Source organism: Carcharodon carcharias, chromosome 36, assembly GCF_017639515.1.
Source record: "Carcharodon carcharias isolate sCarCar2 chromosome 36, sCarCar2.pri, whole genome shotgun sequence".
Classification (NCBI taxonomy): domain Eukaryota; kingdom Metazoa; phylum Chordata; class Chondrichthyes; order Lamniformes; family Lamnidae; genus Carcharodon; species Carcharodon carcharias.
The window spans coordinates 1,008,206-1,020,437 of NC_054502.1; the positions used below are offsets into that span (position 1 = coordinate 1,008,206).

Sequence of the window (12,232 nt, forward strand, 5' to 3'; positions counted from 1 at the left end):
TGGGGGGGGTTAGATGGGGTTGGGGGGTTTAGGTGGGGTTGGGGTTGGTGGGGTTTAGGTGTGGTTGAGGTTGGGGGGGTTTAGGTGGCGTTGGGTGGGTTTAGGTGGGGTTGGGGTTGGGGGGGTTTAGGTGGGATTGGGGGGTTTAGGTGGGGTTGGGGGGATTTAGGTGGGGTTGGGGTTGGGGGGTTTAGGTGGGGTTGGGGGGATTTAGGTGGGGTTGGGGTTGGGGGGGTTTAGGTGGGGTTGGGGGGGTTTAGGTGGCGTTGGGGTTGGGGGGGTTTAGGTGGGGTTGGGGGGTGTTTAGGTGGGGCTGTGGGAGGGTTTAGGTGGGGTTTAGGGTGGTTTAGGTGGGGTTGGGGGGGGTTTAGGTGGGGCTGTGGGGGGGATTTAGGTGGGGTTGGGGTTGGGGGGGTTTAGGTGGGGTTGGGGGGGGTTAGGTGGCGTTGGGGTTGGGGGGGTTTAGGTGGGGCTGTGGGAGGGTTTAAGTGGGGTTGGGGGGTTTAGGTGGGGTTGGGGGGGGTTTAGGTGGGGCTGTGGGGGGGTTTAGGTGGGGTTGGGGGGGTTTTAGGTGGTGTTGGGGCGGTTTAGGTGGGGTTGGGGAGGGTTTAGGTGGGGTTGGGGGGTTTTAGGTGGGGTTGGGGGGGTTGTGGCGGGGGTTTAGGTGGGGTTGGGGGGGTTGTGGGGGGGTGTTAGGTGGGGTTGGGGGGGTTTAGGTGGTGTTGTGGGGGGCTTTAGGTGGGGTTGGGGGGGATAAGGTGGGGTTGGGGGGGTTTAGGTGGGGTTGGCGGGGTTTAGGTGGGGTTGGAGGGGTTGTGGGGGGTTTAGGTGGGATTGGGGGGGTTTAGGTGGGATTGGGGGGTTGTGGGGGGGTTTAGGTGGGGTTGGGGGGGGTTTTAGGTGGGGTTGGGGGGGGTTTAGGTGGGGTTGGGGGGGGTTGTGGGGGAGGTTTAGGTGGGGTTGGGGGGGGTTTAGGTGGGGTTGTGGGGGGGTTTAGGTGGAGTTGGGGGGGTTTAGGTGGGGTTGGGGGGGGTTGTGGGGGAGGTTTAGGTGGGGTTGGGGGGGGTTTAGGTGGGGTTGGGGGGGGTTGTTGGGAGGTTTAGGTGGGGTTGGGGGGGTTGTGGCGGGGGTTTAGGTGGGGTTGGGGGGGTTTAGGTGGGGTTGGGGGGGTTGAGCTGGGGTTGGGGGGGTTTAGGTGGGGTTGGGGGGTTTAGGTGGTGTTGGGGGGGTTTAGGTGGGGTTGGGGGAATTGTGGGGGGGGTTTAGGTGGGGTTGTGGGGGTGGGTTTAGGTGGGGTTGGGGGGGTTGTGGGGGGGTTTAGGTGGGGCTGGGGGGGTTGTGGAGGGGGTTTAGGTGGTGTTGGGGGGGTTTAGGTGGGGCTGTGGGGGGGTTTAGGTGGGGTTGGGGGGGTTTAGGTGGGGTTGGGGGGGGTTTAGGTGGTGTTGGGGGGGCTTTAGGTGGGGTTGGGGGGGTTTAGGTGGGGTTGGGGGGGTTTAGGTGGGGTTGGGGGGGTTGTGGGGGGGTTTAGGTGGTGTTGGGGGGGTTTAGGTGGGGTTGGGGGGGTTTAGGTGGTGTTGGGGTGGTTAGGGGGGTTTAGGTGGGTTTGGGGGGGTTGTGGGGGGGTTTAGGTGGGGTTGGGGGGGTTTAGGTGGGGATGGGGGGAGTTTAGGTGGTGTTGGGGGGGTTGGGGGGGTTTAGGTGGTGTTGGGGGGGTTTAGGTGGGGTTGGGGGGGTTGTGGGGGGGGTTTAGGTGGTGTTGGGGGGGTTTAGTTGGGGCCTGTGGGGGGGTTTAGGTGGGGTTGGGGGGGGGTTTAGGTGGGGTTGGGGGCGGTTTAGGTGGTGTTGGGGGGGTTTAGGTGGGGTTGGGGGGGTTGTGGGGGGGTTTACGTGGGGTTGTGGGGTGGGGTTGTGGGGGGGGTTTAGGTGGGGTTGTGGGGGGGGTTTAGGTGGGGTTGGGGGGTTTGTGGGGGGGTTTAGGTGGGGTTGGGGGGGATAAGGTGGGGTTGGGGGGGGTTTAGGTGGGGTTGGGGGGGTTTAGGTGGGGCTGGGGGGGTTGTGGGGGGGTTTAGGTGGGATTGGGGGGGTTGTGGGGGGGTTTAGGTGGGATTGGGGGGGTTGTGGGGGGGGTTTAGGTGGGGTTGGGGGGGTTAGGTGGGGTTGGGGGGGTTGTGGGGGGGTTTAGGTGGGGTTGGGGGGGGTTTAGGTGGGGTTGGGGGGGTTTAGGTGGAGTTGGGGGGTTTAGGTGGGGTTGTGGGGGGTTGGGGGGGTTGTGGGGAGGTTTAGGTGGGGTTGGGGGGGTTGTGGGGGGGTTTAGGTGGTTTGGGGGGGTTTAGGTGGGTTTGGGGGGGTTGAGGTGGGGTTGGGGGGGTTGTGGGGGGGGGTTTAGGTGGGGTTGGGGGGGTTGTGGGGGGGTTTTAGGTGGAGTTGGGGGGGTTGTGGAGGGGGTTTAGGTGGTTGTTGGGGGGGTTTAGGTGGGGCTGTGGGGGGGGTTTAGGTGGGGTTGGGGGGGTTTAGGTAGGGTTGGGGGGGTTTAGGTGGTGTTGGGGTGGGTTTAGGTGGGGTTGTGGGGGGGTTTAGGTGGGGTTGGGGGGGGTTTAGGTGGGGTTGGGGGGTAGTGGGTGGGGTTAGGTGGTGTTGGGGGGGTTTAGGTGGGGTTGGGGGGGTTTAGGTGGTGTTGGGGCGGTTGGGGGGGTTTAGGTGGGGTTGGGGGGGGTTTAGGTGGTGTTGGGGCGGTTGGGGGGGGTTTAGGTGGGGTTGGGGGGTTGTGGGGGGGTTTAGGTGGGGTTGGGGGGGTTTAGGTGGGGTTGGGGGGTTTAGGTGGGGTTGGGGGGGGTTTAGGTGGTGTTGGGGGGGTTTAGGTGGTGTTGGGGGGGTTTAGGTGGGGTTGGGGGGGTTGTGGGGGGGTTTAGGTGGTGTTGGGGGTGTTTAGGTGGGGCTGTGGGGGGGTTTAGGTGGGGTTGTGGGGGGGTTTAGGTGGGGTTGGGGGCGGTTTAGGTGGTGTTGGGGGGTTTAGGTGGGGTTGGGGGGGTTTACGTGGGGGGGGGTTTAGGTGGGGTTGGGGGGGTTGAGGTGGGGTTGGGGGGGTTTAGGTGGGGTTGGGGGGGTTTAGGTGGTGTTGGGGGGGTTTAGGTGGTGTTGGGGGGGGTTTAGCTGCGGTTGGGGGGGTTGTGGAGGGGGTTTAGGTGGTGTTGGCGGGGTTTAGGTGGGGTTGGGGGGGTTGTGGGGAGTTTAGGTGGGGTTGGGGGGGTTGTGGGGAGTTTAGGTGGGGTTGGGGGGTTTAGGTGGGGTTGGGGGGGTTTAGGTGGGGTTGTGGGGGGGTTTAGGTGGGGTTGGGGGGGTTGTGGGGGGGGTTTAGGTGGTGTTGGGGGGGTTTAGTTGGGGCTGCGGGGGGGTTTAGGTGGGGTTGGGGGGGTTTAGGTGGGGTTGGGGGGGTTGTGGGGGGGTTTAGGTGGGGTTGGGGGGGGTTTAGGTGGGGTTGGGGGGGTTTTAGGTGGGGTTGGGGGTGGTTTAGGTGGGGTTGGGGGGGTTGTGGGGGGGTTTAGGTGGGGTTGGGGGGGGTTTAGGTGGGGTTGGGGGGGTTGTGGGGGGGGTTTAGGTGGGGTTGGGGGGGTTGTGGGGGGGTTTAGGTGGGGTTGGGGGGGTTGTGGGGGGGTTTAGGTGGGGTTGGGGGGGTTGTGGGGGGGTTTAGGTGGGGTTGTGGGGGGGTTTAGGTGGGGTTGGGGGTGTTGTGGGGGGGTTTAGGTGGGGTTGGGGGGGTTGTGGGGGGGGTTTAGGTGGGGTTGGGGGGGTTGTGGGGGGGTTTAGGTGGGGTTGGGGGGGTTGTGGGGGGTTTTAGGTGGGGTTTGGGGGGTTGTGGGGGGGTTTAGGTGGGGTTGGGGGGGTTGTGGGGGGGTTTAGGTGGGGTTGGGGGGGTTGTGGGGGGGTTTAGGTGGGGTTGGGGGGGTTGTGGGGGGGTTTAGGTGGGGTTGGGGGGGTTTAGGTGGGGTTGGGGGGGGTTTAGGTGGGGTTGGGGGTGGTTTAGGTGGGGTTGGGGGGGTTGTGGGGGGGTTTAGGTGGGGTTGGGGGGGGTTTAGGTGGGGTTGGGGGGGTTTGTGGGGGGGTTTAGGTGGGGTTGGGGGGGTTGTGGGGGGGTTTAGGTGGGGTTGGGGGGGTTGTGGGGGGGTTTAGGTGGGGTTGGGGGGGTTGTGGGGGGGTTTAGGTGGGGTTGTGGGGGGTTTAGGTGGGGTTGGGGGTGTTGTGGGGGGGTTTAGGTGGGGTTGGGGGGGTTGTGGGGGGGGTTTAGGTGGGGTTGGGGGGGTTGTGGGGGGGTTTAGGTGGGGTTGGGGGGGTTGTGGGGGGTTTAGGTGGGGTTGGGGGGGTTGTGGGGGGGTTTAGGTGGGGTTGGGGGGGTTGTGGGGGGGTTTAGTGGGGTTGGGGGGGTTGTGGGGGGGTTTAGGTGGGGTTGGGGGGGTTGTGGGGGGGTTTAGTTGGGGTTGGGGGGGGGGTTTAGGTGGGGTTGGGGGGGGTTTAGGTGGGGTTGGGGGTTTGTGGGGGGGTTTAGGTGGGGTTGGGGGGGTTTAGGTGGGGTTGGGGGGGTTGTGGGAGGGTTTAGGTGGGGTTGGGGGGGTTGTGGGGGGGGTTTAGGTGGGGTTGGGGGGGTTGTGGGGGGGTTTAGGTGGGGTTGGGGGGGTTGTGGGGGGGTTTAGGTGGGGTTGGGGGGGTTGTGGGGGGGTTTAGGTGGGGTTGGGGGGGTTTAGGTGGGGTTGGGGGGGTTGTGGGGGGGGTTTAGGTGGGGTTGGGGGGGTTGTGGGGGGGGTTTAGGTGGGGTTGGGGGGGTTGTGGGGGGGGTTTAGGTGGGGTTGGGGGGGTTGTGGGGGGGGTTTAGGTGGGGTTGGGGGGGTTGTGGGGGGGTTTAGGTGGGGTTGGGGGGGTTGTGGGGGGGGGTTAGGTGGGGTTGGGGGGTTGTGGGGGGGTTTAGGTGGGGTTGGGGGGGTTGTGGGGGGGTTTAGGTGGGGTTGGGGGGGTTTAGGTGGGGTTGGGGGGGTTGTGGGGGGGTTTAGGTGGGGTTGGGGGGGTTGTGGGGGGGGTTTAGGTGGGGTTGGGGGGGTTTAGGTGGGGTTGGGGGGTTTAGGTGGGGTTGGGGGGGTTGTGGGGGGGTTTAGGTGGGGTTGGGGGGGTTGTGGGGGGGTTTAGGTGGGGTTGGGGGGTTTAGGTGGGGTTGGGGGGGTTTAGGTGGGGGGGTTTAGGTGGGGTTGGGGGGGTTGTGGGGGGGGTTTAGGTGGGGTTGGGGGGGTTGTGGGGGGGTTTAGGTGGGGTTGGGGGGTTTAGGTGGGGTTGTGGGGGTTGTGGGGGGGTTTGGGTGGGGTTGGGGGGGTTGTGGGGGGGGTTTAGGTGGGGTTGGGGGGGTTGTGGGGGGGGTTTAGGTGGGGTTGGGGGGGTTGTGGGGGGGGTTTAGGTGGGGTTGGGGGGGTTGTGGGGGGGGTTTAGGTGGGGTTGGGGGGGTTGTGGGGGGGTTTAGGTGGGGTTGGGGGGGTTGTGGGGGGGGTTTAGGTGGGGTTGGGGGGGTTGTGGGGGGGTTTAGGTGGGGTTGGGGGGGTTGTGGGGGGGGTTTAGGTGGGGTTGGGGGGGTTGTGGGGGGGGTTTAGGTGGGGTTGGGGGGGTTGTGGGGGGGGGGTTGTCGGTATTGATGGTTCCTCGAGCAGATGGGCTCAGCCCGAGACGCCCGACCAGACGACACGGCTCGTGGCCAGCGGTTCACTGATTGGGCGGGAAAGGGCAGGACGCGCGAGAGGGGAAGGGCGGGGAGGGCGGTTGATTGAGGCGGGGCGGGGAGCGGGCGGGGCGGGGTTGATTGGGGCGGGACGGCGGTTGATTGGGGCGGGGAGTGGGCGGGGCGGGGAGGGCGGTTGATTGGGGCGGGGAGTGGGCGGGGCGGGGAGGGCGGTTGATTGGGGCGGGGAGTGGGCGGGGCGGGGAGGGCGGTTGATACGGGGGGGCGGCGGGTGTGTGAGTTCGGTGTATAGGGACATCCAGGCCCGGGGCCGGCGGAGAGTAACGGTCACGGGTGCGAAATCCGTTCCGGACGGAGGGTGTCCGCCCCGGTCACACATCCTTACACAAGAGGCGGCTCCTCCTTTCATCCTTGTCTCAGTTCCCACTTCTCATTCCCCTCTTTTCCAGGATAGCGCTCCCTTAGGGTTCCTCTGGCCCAGAGAAACTCCACTGGGATTGAGGGGGCAGTGCCACTGGCCCAGTGCAGCTCACTGGGATTGAGGAGGGGGCAGCTCCCCTGGCCCAGTGCAGCTCACTGGGATTGAGGAGGGCAGCGCCACTGGCCCAGTGCAGCTCACTGGGACTGAGGAGGGGGCAGCTCCCCTGGCCCAGTGCAGCTCACTGGGATTGAGGAGGGCAGCGCCACTGGCCCAGTGCAGTTTACTGGGATTGAGGAGGGGGCAGCGCCACTGGCCCAGTGCAGCTCACTGGGACTGAGGAGGGGGCAGCTCCCCTGGCCCAGTGCAACTCACTGGGATTGAGGGGGCAGCTCCACTGGCCCAGGGCATCTCACTGGGATTGAGGAGGGGGCAGCTCCCCAGGCCCAGGGCAGCTCACTGGGATTGAGGAGGGGGCAGCTCCACTGGCCCAGGGCATCTCACTGGGATTGAGGAGGGGGCAGCTCCACTGGCCCAGGGCATCTCACTGGGATTGAGGAGGGGGCAGCTCCACTGGCCCAGGGCATCTCACTGGGATTGAGGAGGGGGCAGCTCCCCAGGCCCAGGGCAGCTCACTGGGATTGAGGAGGGGGCAGCTCCACTGGCCCAGGGCATCTCACTGGGATTGAGGAGGGGGCAGCTCCACTGGCCCAGGGCATCTCACTGGGATTGAGGAGGGGGCAGCTCCACTGGCCCAGGGCATCTCACTGGGATTGAGGAGGGGGCAGCTCCCCAGGCCCAGGGCATCTCACTGGGATTGAGGAGGGGGCAGCTCCCCAGGCCCAGGGCAGCTCACTGGGATTGAGGAGGGGGCAGCTCCCCAGGCCCAGGGCAGCTCACTGGGGCCTACCCCCCCCCGGCTCATTCCTTTCTGGTGCAAAAATACAACAGGAAAAGTGGCCTAACTGTGGCTAACGGAAGAAGGTAAGGATAGTATTAGATCCAAAGTGGAGTCATATTAAGTTTCTAGAAAAAGTAGCAAGCCTGAGAATTGGGACCAGTTTAGAATTCAGCAAAGGAGAACCAAAAGATTGATTAAGAGGGGAAAAATGGAATCAACTTGCAAGGAACATGAAAGCGGACTGTAAAAGCTTCTATAAATATGTAAAAAGAAAAGGATTAGTGAAGACAAATGTACGTCCCTTACAGTCTGAAGTGGTGAATTTATAATAGAGAACAAGGAAATGACAGAGCAATTAAACAACTACTTTAGCTCTGTCTTCATGGAGCCAACTCCTTGAATGAGAAAGAATGACAAGATGGAATCTTCAGGAAAGTCAGGCATTTTGAACAAGCTTACTCCAAAAAAGTTTGACAAGCTATGCCTTGAGCTCCTCTATGTGGGTGTAGACTCTAAACTGGTCCTAAAAGGGATCGTTTTACTGATATCAAGAAATACTAGGGACCCAAGGGTCTAGTGCAGAGTATAGAAGGAAATTACTATTACAAAACAATAGTGCTGGAGAAATTAATGGGACTGAAAGCCGATAAATCCCCAGGGCCCGATAATCTACATCCCAGGGTACTAAAGGAGGTGGCCATGAAAATAGTGGATGTGTTGGTTGTCATCTTCCAAAGTTCTATAGACTCTGGAACAGTCCCTGCAGATTGCGGGGGGTGGGGTGGCAAATGTAACCCCGCTATTTTTTTTTAAAAAGGAGGGAGGGAGAAAACAGAATTACAGACCAGTTTGCCTAACATCAGTAGTAGGGAAGATGTAAGAGTCTATTCTAAAAGGTGTGATAACAGGACATTTAGAAAATATCAGTGGGATTAGACAAAGTCAGCATGGATTTATGAAAGCGAAATCATGTTTGACAAACCTACTGGAGTTTCTTGACGTAATTAGCAGGATAGATAAGGGAGAACCAGTGGATATGACGTATTTGGGTTTTCAGAAAGCTTTTGATAAAGTGCCACATGTGAGGTTAGCCTGCAAAATTAAAGCACATGGGATTGGGGATAACATATTGGCATGGATTGGGAATTGGTTAGCAGACAGGAAACAGTAGGAATAAATGAGTCTTTTTTGGAGTGGCGGGTGGTACAGCAGGAATCAGTGCTCGGGCCTCAGCTATTCACAATATATATCAATGATTTGGATGACGGAACCAAATGTAATATTTCCAAAACAAAAACAGAATTACCTGGAAAAACTCAGCAGGTCTGGCAGCATCAGCGGAGAAGAAAAGAGTTGACGTTTCGAGTCCTCATGACCCTTCGACAGAACTTGAGTTCGAGTCCAAGAAAGAGTTGAAATATAAGCTGGTTTAAGGTGTGTGTGTGGGGGGGCGGAGAGATAGAGAGAGAGAGAGGTGGGGGGGGTGTGGTTGTAGGGACAAACAAGCAGTGATAGAAGCAGATCATCAAAAGATGTCAACGACAATAGTACAATAGAACACATAGGTGTTAAAGTTGGTGATATTATCTAAACGAATGTGCTAATTAAATAATATCACCAACTTTAACTTTAACACCTATGTGTTCTATTGTACTATTGTCGTTGACATCTTTTGATGATCTGCTTCTATCACTGCTTGTTTGTCCCTACAACCACATACCCCCCCCACCTCTCTCTCTCTCTCTCTGTCTCTCCGCCCCCCACACACACACCTTAAACCAGCTTATATTTCAACTCTTTCTTGGACTCGAACTCAAGTTCTGTCGAAGGGTCATGAGGACTCGAAACGTCAACTCTTTTCTTCTCCGCTGATGCTGCCAGACCTGCTGAGTTTTTCCAGGTAATTCTGTTTTTGTTTTGGATTTCCAGCATCCACAGTTTTTTTGTTTTTATCTCTGTAATATTTCCAAGTTTGCTGACGACATGAACTTGATGAGCATGTGAGCAATGAGGAAGGAGAGTGTTAAGAAACTTCCAGGGGATTTTTTATACAGGTTGGGTAAGTGGGCAAATAAATGACAGATGCAGTATAACGTGGATAAGTGAAGTTATCTACTTTGGTAGGAAAAACAGAATGGCAGTGTATTATTTAAATGGTGATAGATTGGGAAATGTTGATGTACAAAGGGACCTGGGTGTCCTTGTACACCAATCACTGAAAGCAAGCATGCAGGTACAGCAAGCAGTTAAGAAGGCAAATGGTATGTTGGCCTTCATTGCGAGAGGACTTGAGTACAGGAGCAAGGATGTCTTACTGCAGCTGTACAGGGCCTTGGTGAGACCACACCTGGAGTATTGTGTGCAGTTTTGGTCTCCTTACCCAGTGCAGCTCACTGGGATTGAGGAGGGACCTGTTCCCCTGGCCCAGAGCAGCTCACTGGGATTGAGAAGGGACCTGTTCCCCTGGCCCAGAGTAGCTCACTGGGATTGAGAAGGGACCTGTTCCCCTGGCCCAGAGTAGCTCACTGGGATTGAGGAGAGAGCAGTTTCCCCGGCCCAGAGCGGCTCGCGGGGATTGAGGAGAGAGCAGTTTCTCCGGCCCAGAGCAGCTCGCGGGGATTGATGGGTGTGCGTTCCCTGGCCCAGAGGTTTCCTAAATTACACCAGTGACTAAGTTTCCAAAGTATTTAATTGCTGTTAAGCACTTTTGGATGTCTTAGGTTGTGAAATGGAAGTCTTTTAAAAATATTTTTGCTGTTTTGTAATTTCAGGATGCGATGTTTGTTGCCACCCTGATTAATGTTTGCATTGCCACTTTTGGCCCAGCAAGCAACAACCTTTTGAGAATTCAAACCCACACATGAGGACTACGCCCAGGCTGGAACAGGTAGAAGCGACAAGCTAAATCAGGGGATTGACGTTAGTTGGCAGAGTTTGCATTTACAGATTTTGAATAAAATTCTAAGGAAGGTACTTGGAGCATGTTGGCACAAGACATGGGAAAACCCCCTTGGTCGTCTTCAAGTACTAATGTGGGATCTTTTATAGCCACCTAAGAGCGCAAAAGGGACACTACTTAACATCACATCCGAAATCCTAACCCTCTGACAGCGCAGCACTCCCTCAGTACTGATTATCCAACAGTGCAGCACTTCCCCAGTACTGATCATCCAACAGTGCAGCGCTCCCTCAGTACTGATTATCCAACAGTGCAGCGCTCCCTCAGTACTGATTATCCAACAGTGCAGGGCTCCCTCAGTACTGATTATCCAACAGTGCAGCACTCCCTCAGTACTGATTATCCAACAGTGCAGCACTCCCTCAGTACTGACTATCCAACAGTGCAGGGCTCCCTCAATACTGATTATCCAACGGTGCAGCGCTCCCTCTGTCCTGATTATCCAACAGTGCAGGGCTCTCTCAGTACTGATTATCCAACAGTGCAGCACTCCCTCAGTACTGATTATCCAACAGTGCAGCTCTCCCTCTACTGATTATCCAACAGTGCAGCGCTCCCTCTACTGATTATCCAACAGTGCAGGGCTCCCTCAATACTGATTATCCAACAGTGCAGCACTCCCTCAGTACTGATTATCCAACAGTGCAGCTCTCCCTCTACTGATTATCCAACAGTGCAGCGCTCCCTCAGTACTGATTATCCAACAGTGCAGGGCTCCCGCAATACTGATTATCCAACAGTGCAGCACTCCCTCAGTACTGATTATCCAACAGTGCAGGGCTCCCTCAATACTGATTATCCAACGGTGCAGCGCTCCCTCTGTACTGATTATCCAACAGTGCAGGGCTCTCTCAGTACTGATTATCCAACAGTGCAGCACTCCCTCAGTACTGATTATCCAACAGTGCAGCTCTCCCTCTACTGATTATCCAACAGTGCAGCGCTCCCTCAGTACTGATTATCCAACAGTGCAGGGCTCCCTCAATACTGATTATCCAACAGTGCAGCACTCCCTCAGTACTGATTATCCAACAGTGCAGTGCTCCCTCAGTACTGATTATCCAACAGTGCAGCGCTCCCTCAGTACTGATTATCCAACGGTGCAGCGCTCCCTCAGTACTGATTATCCAACGGTGCAGCGCTCCCTCAGTACTGATTATCCAACGGTGCAGCGCTCCCTCAGTACTGATTATCCAACAGTGCAGCGCTGCCTCAGTACTGATTATCCAACAGTGCAGCGCTCCCTCAGTACTGATTATCCAACGGTGCAGCGCTCCCTCAGTACTGATTATCCAACAGCGCAGCGCTCCCTCAGTACTCATTATCCAACAGTGCAGCGCTCCCCCAGTACTGATTATCCAACAGTGCAGGGCACCCTCAGTACTGATTATCCAACAGTGCAGCTCTCCCTCTACTGATTATCCAACAGTGCAGCACTCCCTCAGTACTGACCCTCCAACACAGTGGCTCCCCTTCGGCACCAGCCCTCTGACAGTGAAACCCCGGGCAGCGCAGCGCTCCCCCAGAATCGGCCCTCGGGCAGCGCGGCGCTCCCCCAGAATCGGCCCTCGGGCAGCGCAGAGCTCCCCCAGAATCGGCCCTCGGGCAGCGCGGCGCTCCCCCAGAATCGGCCCTCGGGCAGTGCGGCGCTCCCTCAGCACCGGCAGCCCAGCACTCCCTGACCATGGGCCCTCCTGTATTGCAGTGCTCCCTGTGCAAGACATTTCTGGGAGGCTGGAACTGAGACCCAGCCTTACTGCAAACCAGATCCCAGGAACAGGGGATGCCTTAAAACTCCCCTTCCCTCCAAGAGAAGTGGAACTCTTTCATATTTTAATTTATTTTTGCTTGTTTCTATTCTTTATTGTCGCTCAGCTCTTTTGCAGCTTGCCCATTCCCTGCAGTGCTCACAGTTTCATTCATTCATTCATTGCCCCACCCCCATGCCTGTGTGTTTGATGTTTCTCCCTCCTTGCTTTGCACACTCTGCTCCAATCAGATGCCCTGGTCAGTTTCATACCAAATAAGGAGATGAGAGTGCAGCAATCAGTCAAATAGTCAGGCACTCTGGGGTTTATCCTCCTCCTCACTGATAGGCAGAGACTTAACCCTGTGTGTCCCAGGCTAGCCCCAAATCAATTCCTCACAAACTGATCACAGAAGAAGAAATTCACATTTTCTGCAGCTGGGACTTACTGGGTAGCACTCTTGTTTCTGAGTCAGAAGATCGTAGGTTCAAACTCC

The 12,232-nt window shown here is 57.8% G+C and overlaps 1 long non-coding RNA gene across 1 annotated transcript in view; it reads left to right on the plus strand.

The window, feature by feature from the left end:
• The first annotated feature begins 7,027 nt into the window (after window positions 1–7,027).
• The window catches only part of LOC121272914, a 45,802-nt gene continuing 40,597 nt past the window's right edge, over window positions 7,028–12,232 (plus strand). Inside the window, exons 1-2 of the long non-coding RNA XR_005941921.1 lie at window positions 7,028–7,112; window positions 9,801–9,916. This is a non-coding gene — a long non-coding RNA (uncharacterized LOC121272914). The remainder of the gene's footprint in view (window positions 7,113–9,800; window positions 9,917–12,232) is intronic.